The following is a 14,727-nucleotide window of genomic DNA, read 5'->3' as shown; positions in this document are numbered from 1 at the left end:
TTTTTGTCCAATTCATCAATCTGAGTCATTACAGTGGCCAACATGAAGTCTTTTTCTACCTCTTGGTGCGTTTCAGCCATTTGATTAAGCAGTTGGGCTGCTTTCACATATGACTGTTTTGCAAGGCCTCGCAGAATGAGTTGGTCGACCAACCTCTTGGTTTCGGGACCAAGGCTTCTGTAGAAGCAGTCCAAGAGTGCCATGTCAGGAATGTTATGAGTTGGGCATTGAGTGATCAGGTCATTAAACATTGACAATGACTTGTGGATCTGTTAACCTTTCAATTGCTTTAAGGTGAGAATACGATCCCGGAACATCATTACCTCTAATGGAGGAAACTCCATTAATTCCCGAATACTGCTCGCCATGCTCGCTTTCTTTATTTGGATACAGACAAACCAATAAAACAAAAACTAAAAATTGAGTAAACTACAAATAAGAAGAACAAAAAATTTTACTAATCTAAAAATTCTAAAATAACACCAATCCCTGGCAGCGGCTCCATTTTGATACTTATCGTGACCAACGACACTACTTCCGATTCAAGTGTCTACGATCGTTGATAATATAGTAACCCAACCGAGGGTTGGGATCATCCCAAGGGAGTGGTTTTGAGAATTTATAGAAAAATAAAATTTAGTTCTAACTAGTCGTAGCTAAACATATTAACGATTAAAAACATTATAAGTTAAAGGGGGACAAAAAAGTGTCAAATATTGATTTGGGGGTTTAGTCACAAGTAAGCTAAAATTAGCGAAATCAACAAGAAAATCTAACAATGAGAGGGGGATTCTTGGGATGTGACCGGAATACGGGTTAATCTAAATTATTAGGTACATGCTTTCGATAGAGAATTTATAGAGTAATAGTGACTAGGCTAAGCTATACGTGGGAATAAATTCTCTCTCGAGCAACTTACCCCGTTTCAAATGGGTTCCTCTCGGACACCTACTTGCCGCATGAAGACCAGCCTACGCCTTACCCCACTCACTCTCTCAAGCTGAGTGTTAGGATATGGGAATACGGATCACCCTCTCGGGTTGAACCTCATGTCGACCCACTCCTTAGGAAATCAGTCTAGAAGTCTTGGGTTCAGGACCTCTCTCTCGAACAAGATGAAAACACATGGGTGGACTTGTATTTGCAACTACAAACCCATTAAATTCAACCAAAACTACTAGGTGAATTCACCATTAAACTACATTTAATCTATCAACAAGCAAGACCCAACAACAACATTAACCCATATTCGCTAAATCACACCCCAAGAATGGGGTTTTAATCCACACATCAAGAGAGAGAAATTTATACCAAAATGATCTTGCATTCAAATGGGTATGAATATTTAAGTCTTGTTACCGGCCAAGAATGAAGAAATCAAGAGACCCAAGTACAAATCCTTGGAGATAAAACCCTATTCATCTTCAAGTTTTCAAAACCCTCTCAAACTCAAAGCAAAATAATAAGTACTATTCTATATGAAAATTATAATAATTGTTTTTCACACTAAAAATCTGATACTAAGCTATAACTCTCAATGAGTATTTATAGTTTTCAAAAAATTTGTGCTGCAGCAGACCATTCGGCGACATTAGTCAGAATCACCGATCAACTCGGCGATTCTCCCTTTGGTGTAGTTCATCACCGTTTTGCACCATCCTTCAGAATCGTCATGCTCTGGATCATTGGGCGACATAGTACTACTTCGCAGAACTTTTCGGCGATGCATCGTGCTCCATTTTTTCCGCCGACATGATCCTTTCCATCAGGGCTCAGCTCACTGGAACAAAAGGCGAAGTGAGACCCTTCGATGACTCTCCAAGTGGACTTGGCGATCCTCAGGCCTTCATTTCTTCATTCTTTTCAGCCTTCTCATTCTTTTTTCCGATGTAGTGTCCATGCTTTCCTAAAAACTTCACATACCTGAAACTTAAGGGTTTCCATCAGATATTGAGATAAAATAAGCATTTGAGGACACAATTTCTATTAAAATATAGCCCTAAATGAGTCTAATTTGTGGACTCATCACCTATACCCTGGACGTGGCCGACACTCGAGAACCCATGTTGTCCCCAAGCGAACTATTGGCCTGACTTACTTACTCAGCGGAAGACTTTACTAAAGATATATACTTTTAAAAGAATAACTGAACTGCTCAATAAATAACTTAGAATGTAATAAATAACATTCACTGCCAAAGTGGCAACTCAAGTCTCAACTTAACTGAAAAGGAAAAGTAAAGAATCATGAACTAACATCACTAACTCTATCTATAAAACCTCTAAACAACTGATATCAACGTCGGAAAAAGACCCACGACATCCTAATGAACTAAAATACTGAAAGCAATAAAAAGGATCCTCCAGAAAGCTAGGAGGTTCACCAACTGATTCTGAGTGCTCAACCTGATCAACCAGGCGCTGGTTAACTGAAAAGGAAAAGTAAAGAATCATGAACTAACATCACTAACTCTATCTATAAAACCTCTAAACAACTGATATCAACGTCGGAAAAAGACCCACGACATCCTAATGAACTAAAATACTGAAAGCAATAAAAAGGATCCTCCAGAAAGCTAGGAGTCTCAACAACTGATTCTGAGTGCTCAACCTGATCAACGAGGCGCTGGTTGCTGATCCTGGTTACCTGCGTCTGCATCATAAGATGATGCAGGACAATTGGCATCAATACATTGAATGAACAAGTATGCAAGTTGGAATTCTAAACATAATATAGGCTTGAAAAGATTCTGAAATAAACACTTACCTTGGCTCTTCTCAACTCAACTCAACTAAACTGATTTCAAAATAAAGCAGTGTAAATAAATGTAGTATAAAGAAAAGCTTTAAAACATGGTTTTCAATTCTGTTTATTTAGAAATACAATAATAACTCTGTATCTATGCATAAATACAATATGAACTTTGTTTGTATATGAAAATACAAATATTTTTATGTATATAAAAATAAAAATTATTGATGTGGGAGTTTCTCTAACCGACAACCATCATTTAAGAGTTATCGTGATGATACAGCATTTCCCCTCACGCTGCCAGGGTCGTCTTATACCTTGCCATGAGTATAGAACCTGAACTACTAAGTGGATCCACTAGTCTATGCTAAAAAGCACTAAAGGAATACAATAATAACTCTGTATCTATGCATAAATACAATATGAACTTTGTTTGTATATGAAAATACAAATATTTTTATGTATATAAAAATACAAATTATTGATGTGGGAGTTTCTCTAACCGACAACCATCATTTAAGAGCTATCGTGATGATACAGTGTTTCCCCTCACGCTGCCAGGGTCGTCTTATACCTTGCCATGAGTATAGAACCTGAACTACTAAGTGGATCCACTAGTCTATGCTAAAAAGCACTAAAGGAATCATCTAAAGAGTATGACCCTTTTCTACGCATAGTCGCTACATGGTTTATGGGGGCTATGAATTGTCTGAACTCTCCCCCATATCGGTGCTCAATACTACTCCCAAAATATGATACTAGCTCTTATGCTTTTAAAAAAATACCTCTTTCTGTGATTTGAGATAATTTCTCAAAAGCATAGCTCAAAGGCTATCGTCGAAATCAAAGTTTCCTCTCTTGCTTTATTGTGTAAGCATTTACTCACTGAAAACTAGCCCAAAGGCTCTTTACTGAAAAACTAGCTCAAAGGCTTTTTACTGAAAAACTAGCTCAGAGGCTCTTTACTGAAAAACTAGCTCGAAGGCTCTTTAATGGAACACTAGCTCAAAGGCTCTTTGGAAATCAAGGTTTCCTTTTCTTGTTTAAATGTGGAAACATTTTAAATCTTTGGGAATACATAGTCCCCATGTACTTTGAAGAAATAAAATTCAAATTTACTCTTTACTCAACTCAAAACTCAAGTCTTAAAATAAGGTTAAATCATTTGTAAAAGACTTTTTGAATACTCTATGAACTTCTCTTGACTTGACTCTTAACTTTTCTTGACTGGACTCTTAACTAATATTAACTTGACTCTTAACTTCTCTTGACTTGACTCTTAACTGATCCTTGAATTGAATTATGGATTCAAAGATTGTGATTTGTGATAGGAAATATCTCATGATGTTTACGAGTGATTTTAGATAGTTAAACATGAGAAAAGGTCAAGAAATCGTTGTCTGGAAGCAAGTCTGCGATGCGGAGATGCATTAAATTATTTAATCATAAAATAAATTTTGAGGTAGAACACTCTGTGAGACCCCCGCGACGCGGAGAAGATTTTGACAATCCTGAGGAACAGGACCGCGTTGCGGACCTGGTACCCAGGTTTGCCCAACTTTTTCCTTCTTCGTTTTCTAGCCCCAATTCATCTAGATTTGTTTATTTTTCTCAATATCTCTTTAGAGTCAGGTACCCATAACATATACACAAGAATCTAACTCAAAGAAATTCTAATAATCGATCTTAAACTCTCAAGAACTCCTCAATCTCATCCCAAATTCAAGAACAAAAGCAATTCAAGAATACAATTCAAGAACATCAAATTCTCAATCTTTTTAGGACAAAATTACACTGAATAAAACATGTTTGGCGCGTGGGTGAACGAACCCAATGCTGTGTGAACTAACATACCTTGTAGGGATCAACCCCGACGAAATCCACAAGTTAAACTCAACGATCTTGACGAATCTTGCTTCTCTTCTCCTTTCTCCTCTTGTTTTCTCTTTTCTCCATGACCTAGCGTATTGTGGTAAAAGAGTAAACTGATCTAATTCTTATTAAAACCTAACTTAATTACCAAAAACCAACGATCTTGACGAATCTTGCTTCTCTTCTCCTTTCTCCTCTTCTTTTCTCTTTTCTCCAAGACCTAGCGTATTGTGGTAAAAGAGTAAACTGATCTAATTCTGATTAAAACCTAACTTAATTACCGAAAATGAAGTAAAATAATTGGGCAAGGAAAAGACCAAACTACCCTTTCAAAATCCGGATTGAACTTTCCTTATTCCAACAGCCCAACTTCCAAAGGGGATAACTCACTCATACGAACTCGGAATCGCGAAAACTCAGCGGCGTTGGAAAGATAATTCCAAGAGATTTTCTACCATATCTGGAAGTACCTCTAAATTATCTTGAGCTAGAATTTATGGCCATTTGAAATTGACCAGAAACTCACTTTTTCCTAACTTAACAAAATTTCCAGATTTTTATTCTTTCCAAAAATGACTATTTCAAATTCTTAGCTTCTTCCTAGTTATTTCAAATTGCTAGATATTACAATATCTCCCCCTTGGGAACATTCTTCCTCGAATGAGATTACTCTTACTAGGCAAAGGGTGTAATATGCTACATTAACTCAACACCCAACAAGCAATGCAAACACAACTTGCCAACTAATAAATTAAAGAGTACTAAGAAGAGAATTAGTACCTTGGTCTGAAATTTCTCCGGATTCGAAGAGATGTGGATATCTCTTCTTCATATCTTCCCCAGCTTCCCAAGTAGCTTCTTCAACAAATTGGTTCCTCCAAAGGACTCTGACTAATGCTACTTCCTTGGTCCTCAACTTGCGAACTTGGCGATCTAGAATCTGAACAGGAATCTCCTCATAAGATAGGCTATCCTTGATCCCAATATTTTTAGTTGGTATGATCAATGAAGGATCTCTCATGCACTTCTTCAACATGGAGATGTGAAATACTGGATGAACCACTCCTAACTCTTGTCGTAGCTCCAACTCATAAGCTACATTTGCCAATCCTCTTAGATATTCGATAAGGTCCAATATACCGGGGACTAAGCTTCCCTTTCTTACCAAACCTCATAACACTCTTCATGGGTGAAACTTTTAGATATACCCAATCATCCACTTCAAACTCTAACTCCCCTTCTCCTAACATCAGTGTAGGATTTCTAACAACTCAGTGCCATTTTCAAGCTCTCTTGAATCACTTTAACCTTCTCCATAGCTTGATGAACTAAATCTGGTCTTATCAACCCTGCTTCACCAACTTCAAACCATTCAATAGGAGATCTGCATCTTCTCCCGTAAAGACCTTCATAAGGAGCCATTTGGATGCTATAGTGGTAACTATTGTTGTAAGCAAACTCAATTAGAGGTAGGCGATCATCCCAATAACCCTTGAAATCAATCACACAATCTACCTTGATACCTCAAAACACCATCTCCCCCTTGTTCAAAAGTAATCACTTTTTGCTTATGAACAGTTGCCTTTAATTCAAGAAAAATAGGGTTTTGGTCTCGCTCCTCTTTTACTTCTGACACTAATGATGATTCAGCCTCATTCATCACCACTACTCCTCCTTCTGTGGAATCCATTAGTTGAACTCCTAGTAGTGCAAGTCTATGCACCTCTTTTGCTAACTCTTTCTTATCTTCCTCAAAATGGGCGGTACTACCCATAGATAACCTACTCAAGGCATCAACAACAACATTAGCCTTACCTGGGTGATAAAGAATACTCATGTCATAATATTTGAGTAATTCTAATGACCTCTTCTGTCTGAGACTAAGTTATTTCTGACTAAACACATAATAAAGACTCTTGTGATCGGTGAACACATCCATATGATCACCATAAAGATAATGGCACCATATTTGCAAAGCAAATACTACGGCAGCCAACTCTAAGTCATGGGTTGGATAATTCTCCTAATGAACTTTCAACTGTCTGGAGGCATAAACTATAACTTTGCCATTTTGCATTAACACACAACCCAAACCAACTCTGGATGCACCACAATATACCACAAAGCCTTGCGTACCTTATGGTAAGGTCAATACTGGAGTAGTAGTCAACCTCTTTTTCAATTCCTAAAAGCTTCTCACAAGCTTCAGACCATTGAAACTTCACTGTCTTCTAAGTTAACTTGGTCAGAGGGGATGAAATGGATGAGGACCCCTCTACGAACCTTCTATTATAGCCAACCAAACCCAAGAAACTCCTAATGTCAGTTGGAGATGTGGGTCTAGGCCAATTCTGCACTGCCTCAATTTTTCTGAGTAACAACATTAATTCCCTCTCCAGACATAATGTGACCTAAGAAAGCCACACACTCAAGCCAAAACTCAAACTTAGGGAACTTGGCATATAACTCTCTATCATTTAAAGTCTGGAGAACTACTATGAGATGACTAACATGATCTTCTTCACTCCTTGAATAGATTAGTATGTCATCCATAAAGACGATAACAAACATATCTAAATAAGGTTTGAAAACTCTATTCATAAGGTCCATGAATGTTGCAGGCGCATTGGTGAAACCAAAGGACATGACCAAAAACTCATAATGACCATAACGGGTCCTGAATGTTGTCTTTCGAATATCACATTCCCTTACTCTTAATTGATGGTAGCCAGATCTGAGATCTATCTTAGAGAAACAGGTGGCACCCTTTAGTTGATCGAAAAGATCATCAATTCTCGAAAGAGGATACTTGTTCTTGATGGTAACCTTGTTCAACTAGCAATAATCTATACACATTCTAAGGGAACCATCTTTCTTTCTCACAAATGGGACCGGAGAGACTCAAGGTGAGATACTAGGTCGACTAAAACCTTTCTCTGAAAGATCTTTCAACTGCTCTTTTAACTCTCTCAACTCTGTTGGTGCCATTCTATATGGTGGAATAGATATAGGACGAGTATCTAGAAGAATGTCTCTACCGAAGTCTATTTCTATCTCAGGAGGGACTCTGGGAAGATCATCAGGAAGGACTTCTGGAAACTCCTTTACTACTGAAACTGACTTAATATGAGGTATCTCAACACTAGAGTCATTAACTTAGACTAAGTGATAGACACACCCCTTGGAAACTAACTTTCTCACCTTAAGGTTCGAAATAAAATGACACTTAGGCACTGCTGAACTGCTCTTCAAACTGGTTCACTGGAAACTAGAACTTGACTACTCGGGTTCTACAATCTATTGATGCATAACAGGCATGAAGCTAGTCCATACCTAGAATGACATCAAAAACTACCATGTCTAACTCAACTAAATCAGCCATGGTACTCTTGTGATTGATGGAAACGGGACAATCACGATAGACTCTTTCTGCTAGAATAGACTCGCCATCAGGTGTAGAAACACTGAAGGCTCAAGAAATTGCTCAGGAAGAACATCAGAATTGAAGACTTGGATCATACCAGTGGCAACATTTGGTGAATCCTATTGCTCTCGGAGACTAGTGATAGCATAAAGATGGTTTCCTTCTCCGTCTACCCTTGAAGTAGCTCATCTAGATGCAGTTCTATCTAGTGGAGTAATTGAAGAAGAGTGGGCTCTATTGCCCCCATTACCATAACTTTGCCTATTCTTAGGGCACACTCTCATAAAATTCCCCTTCTGACCACACTTGAAACAACCAGTGGAGCCATCACGACACACCCCTGAGTGGCTCCTACCACACTTAGCACATGAAGGAGTATCATTACCTCCTTGCGCCATACTACCTTGCGACTGTGTAGGTCTAGCTCTAAAATTTTGGGAATTCTAACTATTGTACTCACATTTGTTTTTAGGTGCAAGTGCACTAGCAGATGATGGAGAAGGACCTTTCTGCTTATGTTGGAAAGAATACCGATTCACGTTACTCTTTTGCTGCCCGGATTCATTCCCTTATGTCTTAGCCCTCTTATTCTTTAACTCTTTTTTATCCCTCATCTTGTCCTCCTCAAATTGTTGCACATGGATCATTAGCCTTCTCCTTTTAACATCACTTCACTACCAAAAGACTTCTGAAAAGATATCTCCCATACTTTTTGGGACTCATTACTATCTTATTCTCAAACACTTGACTTGATTCCTCATCTCGTCATCTCCCCCCATAGGTCTAAAGCTGACACTTGAACCTGTGAAGCTTGGAGGATTCATCTTTAAGAACTCATGAACTCTAGAAGTATCAGCCACTTCCTAACCTCTCTCTGTTGCCCAACTTAGTTGGTCACAATTTGGCTGAATATTCGAATGGCCTCACGGAACTCAACATTGGTGACCTCTTCTTGGGGTTGCACTTCTTGTGCAATTAGGTACCCCGTGTTCCTGTGGTTCAACCTTCCTTCTAGCCGGACGACTTCTGACAGCTCTTCATGGAGGCATGATCTGAAAGACACGCGCAAGTACGAATTGGAAGAAACTTTATAGAGGTTAACTCTATCGCATGAAATGAATGTGAAAGAAGCGAAATAGTTCCTAAATATTGCAGCCTCCTAATTATAGATGTGGCGCGCTTCACACCGATAAATAGGACTCTACACACATGGCTTCATAGACTCCCTAGGACTCTTGAACTGTGTGCTCTAATACCAAGTTTGTCACGCCCCGAGCCTACACCCTGGATGTGGCTGGCACTTGAGAACCATTGTTGGCCCTAAGCGAACCCTTGGCCTGGGTTACTTACTCAATGGAAGACTTTACTCAAGATAAATACTTTTAAAAGAATAACTGAACTGCTCAATAAATAACTTAGATTGTAATAAATAACATTCACTGCCAAAGTGGCAACTCAAGTCTCAACTTAATTGAAAAGGAAAAGTAAAGAATCATGAACTACATCACTAACTCTGTCTATGAAGACTCTAAACAACTGAGATGGACGTCACTCCTCCAGAAAGCTAGGAGGCTCACCAACTGACTCTGAGTGCTGAACCTGAACAACGAGGCGTTGGATGCTGATCCTAGTTACCTACGTCTGCATCATAAGACGATGCAGGTCAACTGGCATCAGTACATTGAATGTACGAGTATGCGAGTTGGAATGCTAAACATAACATAGGCTTGAAAAGATTCTGAAAGAAACACTTACCTTGGCTCTTCTCAACTCAACTGAACTGAACTGATTTTAATATAAAGCAGTGTAAATAAATGCAGTATAAAGAAAAGCTTTAAATCATGGTTTTCAATTCTGTGTATTTAGAAATACAATAATAACTATGTATGTATGCAAAGATACAATATGAACTCTGTTTGTATATGAAAATACAAATTTTTCTGATGTATATAAAAATACAAAATACTGTTATAGGAGTTTCTCTAACCGACAACCATCACTTAAGAGCTATCGTGATGATACAACGTTTTACCTCACGCTGCCAGGACTGTCCTATATCTTGCCGTGAGTAGAGAACTTGAACTATTAAGTGGATCCAATAGTCTATGCTAAAAAGCACTAAAGGAATCATCTAAAATGTATGAACCTTTTCTACCCATGGTGGCTACATGGTTTATGGGGGCTATGAGTTGTCTAAACTCTCCCCTATATCGTTGCTCAATACTACTCCTAAAATATGATACTAGCTCTTATGCTTTTAAAAAACATACTTCTTTCTCTGATTTGAGATAATTGCTCAAAAACATAGCTCAAAGGCTATCTTGGAAATCAAAGTTTCCTCTCTTGCTTTATTGTGAAAGCATTTGCTCACTGAAAACTAGCCTAAAGGCACTTTACTGAAAAACTAGCTCAAAGGCTTTTTACTGAAAAACTAGCTCAAAGGCTCTTTACTGGAAAACTAGCTCAAAGGCTCTTTGGAAATCAAGGTTTCCTTTTCTTGTTTAAATGTGAAAACATTTTAACTCTTTGGGAATAAATAGTCTCTATATACTTTGGAGAAATGAACTTCAACTTTACTCTTTACTCAACTCAAACCTCAAGTCTTAAACAAGGTTAAATCATTTGTAAAAGACTTTTGGAAGACTCTATGAACTTCTCTTAACTTGACTCTTAACTTCTCTTGATTTGACTCTTAACTAATCTTAACTTGACTCTTAACTTCTCTTGACTTGACTCTTAACTGATCCTTGAATTGAATTATGGATTCAAGGATTGTGATTTGTGATAGGAAAGATCTCATGATGTTTACGAGTGATTTTAGATAGTTAAACATGAGAAAAGATCAAGAAATCACTGTCTGGAAGCAAGTCCGTGACGCGGAGATGCATTAAATTATTTGGTCACGAAATAACTTTTGAGGTAGAACACTCCGTGACATCCCCGCGACGTGGAGAAGATTTTGACAATCCGGAGGAACAGGTCCGCGGCACCCAGTTTTGCCAGACTTTTTCCTTCTTCGCTCTCTAGCCCCAATTCGCCTAGATTTGATTCTTTTTCTCAATATTTCTTTAGATTCAAGTACTTATAACATATGCAAAAGAATCTAACTCAAAGACACTCTAATAATCGATCTTAAACTCTCAAGAACTCCTTAATCTCATCCCAAATTCAAGAACGAAAGCAATACAAGAATACCACTCAAGAACATCAAATTCTCAATATTTTTAGGACGAAATTAAACTGAATAAAACATGTTTGGCACGTGGGTGAATGAACCCAACGCTGTGTGAACTCGTATACCTTGTAAGGATCACCCCCGACGAAATCCACAAGCTAAACTCGACGATCTTGATGAATCTTGCTTCTCTTCTCCTTTCTCCTCTTCTTTTCTCTTTTCTCCAAGCCCTAGCGTATTTTGGTAAAAGTGAAAACTGATCTAATTCTGATTAGACCCTAACTTAATTACCAAAAACGAAATAAAATAATTGGGCAAGGAAAAGACCAAACTACCCTTTCGAAATTCGGATTAGACTTTCCTTATTCCAATAGCCCAACTTCCAAAGGACATAAACTCACACATATGAACTTGGAATTGTGCAAACTCAGCAGCATTGGAAAGATCATTCCAAGAGCTTTCCTACCATATCTGGAAGTACCTCTAACTTATCATGAGCTAGAAGTTATGTCCGTTTGAAGTTGACCAAAAACTCACTTTTTCCTAACTTAACAAAATTTCCAGATTTTCATTCTTTCCAAAAATGACTATTTCAAATTCTTAGCTTTTTCCTAGTTATTTCAAATTGCGAGATGTTACAGTTTGCTTCTCGGAACTTCCACTTTCAAGGCAAGAGTGGCTTAAAATAATTGGGCAAGGAAAAGACCAAACTACCCTTTCGAAATTCGGATTAGACTTTCCTTATTCCAATAGCCCAACTTCCAAAGGACATAACTCACACATATGAACTTGGAATTGTGCAAACTCAGCAGCATTGGAAAGATCATTCCAAGAGCTTTCCTACCATATCTGGAAGTACCTCTAACTTATCATGAGCTAGAAGTTATGTCCGTTTGAAGTTGACCAAAAACTCACTTTTTCCTAACTTAACAAAATTTCCAGATTTTCATTCTTTCCAAAAATGACTATTTCAAATTCTTAGCTTTTTCCTAGTTATTTCAAATTGCGAGATGTTACAGTTTGCTTCTCGGAACTTCCACTTTCAAGGCAAGAGTGGCTTAAGGGTGAAGCAAGTAAAACCTTTCCTTTAGGTCCCAAAAATATTAATAGTGAATTTAATAATTTTAATTTTACTTAAAATAATATTGAGATTATAGAAAAAAATGTTCAAAATTTATACTAAAATATAACACTTATCTACCTTTTACCAAATAATATTTTAGGACTTTGAAATAAATAACTCAAATCTTCATATTAATAAATGAAGTATTTGAAAGTGTACCAAATGATGGATCATTTCTACTTTCAAAACATAAAAACTTGTCGAGTGCAATTTTAATGACATGCTCATATGTTTGTGGATATATATATATATACTAGTTTCTCGACACGTGTGTTGCACGTAATTACCAATTCATAAAATATATGTTATAGTAATTAGTATTGCTTATTTAAGTGAAGATTCGAATAATAAGCTTTGCACAAAATAATATAACAGATTCTTTTGTGAATGTTCAGTGTGGATCGTCATCTATATCTCTTATTCACGCGAATCTATAAAGTTGGTCAATGAAAAAATTTATTAGTTAAATGCAATAATACATATATTTATTTCAATTTGATGAAGTTCAATCATGTAATTAGTCGTATCTCAGTAATATTATCTTATAGATGATATTTGTTGTGTATTTTTCTTCTCATCTAACCAGATGTACTTTGCACGTGTATTCTACATTAAACTATTTAGATGTAATATGAACATGTGAAGAGAAAAACTAAATTTTATTTTTTAGAACTCATATTTTACTTCTCGATTGACTTTATACATAAATCAAAGATAGTTATTTCACTGTCCATAGTTAACTACGAAATGTTTCCTTTTTTTTACCAGAAAAACTAAAAATTAAAATTAAAGAATATATTATATCTGTGAAATCATATATATAATCACATACTTATATTACACCCAACAAAGATGTAGTTCATATACTTGTAAACGATTTTTAATTTATTCAATTAAGCATGATTCATCCAAGGAAAAATAACAACATCGTGTTATCACATATATTGGGGTGGTGTAATAATATAAAAAATTATTGTTCGAAAGTTAATACAAGAAAAGATGAAAGATAGAAATATTTAATTTAATAACTATGATAATTCCTAATATTATAACTAAAGAATGTTAAAGAATGTGAATAACGTTTTCAATAATTAGTAATAACTAAGAGAATTTGTAATATTATAACTTAATGATTAGTGTGTAATAGATGTATTTCTAATAAATTTTATACTTACATAAATAAATAGGACTTTTAATTAATGTTACTATTTTTCTTATAGTTATTAGATTTTAATTTAGTGTAGGGACAAAATGAAAATGTTTATTCCATATTACTGAATATAAAATTATTTTGTAATTGATAAATTTTTAAATAATTCATATATATTCACATATTTTCACTCTTGAGAAGTTTAATAATTTTGGAAAAAGATGTTCAGAAGCATATATTTACATCACAAGAGAAATTGTTAACAAAAATAAATGAATTTACACTACATCATGTTAATTTCATATATATTGGAACATTACATACTAATGTTTAGCAAGAAAATAATGATTATATCATCAAAAATATTTTCCTTAAGTACTAGGGGTTATGGAATGTACCTTCTTAGGATAGAACGATTTACTTCATCGGTATAGTGGTACCTCTTGTTCCGCTAAACTTTGAACTCACTCAACGACAATAAATCACACAAAAAAAAATTAGAATGCAAGAAGAAGAGTGAGAGATTAAAAAAAATTGTGGTTGAAAAATGAGAGGAAGTCTCTCTATTTATAGTCAACAAAGGGTATCATGAACAAGTATTTTTTTGTGTCTTATCTGAAAATTCATGACCTTTCTGAGAAGTCACAACCCTTTGAAAAAGTCACTATATATTGAAAAAGTCACAACTCTTTGGAAAAATCACAACCATTTGGAAAAAGTCACAACTTATCAGAAAAGTCACAACTCATCGAAAAAGTGACTTTTCCAAGAAGTCACAACCCTTTGGAAAAGTCATATCTTATTGAAAAAGTCACAACTCTTTGGAAAAGTCGCAACTCATCGAAAAATCGCAACCCTTTCAAAAAAAGTCACAACTTATTGGTAAAGTCACAACTTATCGAAAAAGTCACAACCTAAGTTAGGGATATTATAGTAATTTAACATTCAAGTTAGGAGTTCATGCTTTTAAGGTAATATATATATATATATATATATAAATATATATATGTAATTTAACGGTTGTTATATTAGATTAATATGTTGTTCTATTTTAAAATTTAGAACCCACGAACATCAAATCCTGGCTCCGCCTCTAATCTCTATATAAGGATAATCAACTAACAAGAAGAAGGTTTGCTACACTCTAAACTCCAATTTAGGGCTGTTCAAAACTGAACTGAAACCGATAATCCAAACCAAAAAAATGTTATTGGTTCATCGGTAATGGGTTA

The 14,727-nt window shown here is 36.0% G+C and overlaps 1 pseudogene; it reads right to left on the bottom strand.

Annotated features, from left to right (window-relative positions):
* Positions 1-243: 243 nt before the first annotated feature.
* The window catches only part of LOC102601856 (putative late blight resistance protein homolog R1B-16), a 68,217-nt pseudogene continuing 53,733 nt past the window's right edge, over positions 244-14,727 (bottom strand).

The sequence above is a fragment of the Solanum tuberosum genome, unplaced genomic scaffold (genome assembly GCF_000226075.1).
Source record: "Solanum tuberosum cultivar DM 1-3 516 R44 unplaced genomic scaffold, SolTub_3.0 scf00206, whole genome shotgun sequence".
NCBI lineage: Eukaryota > Viridiplantae > Streptophyta > Magnoliopsida > Solanales > Solanaceae > Solanum > Solanum tuberosum.
The sequence above is the reverse complement of the archived record's forward strand: the minus strand, read 5'-3'. Positions and strand labels throughout refer to the sequence as shown.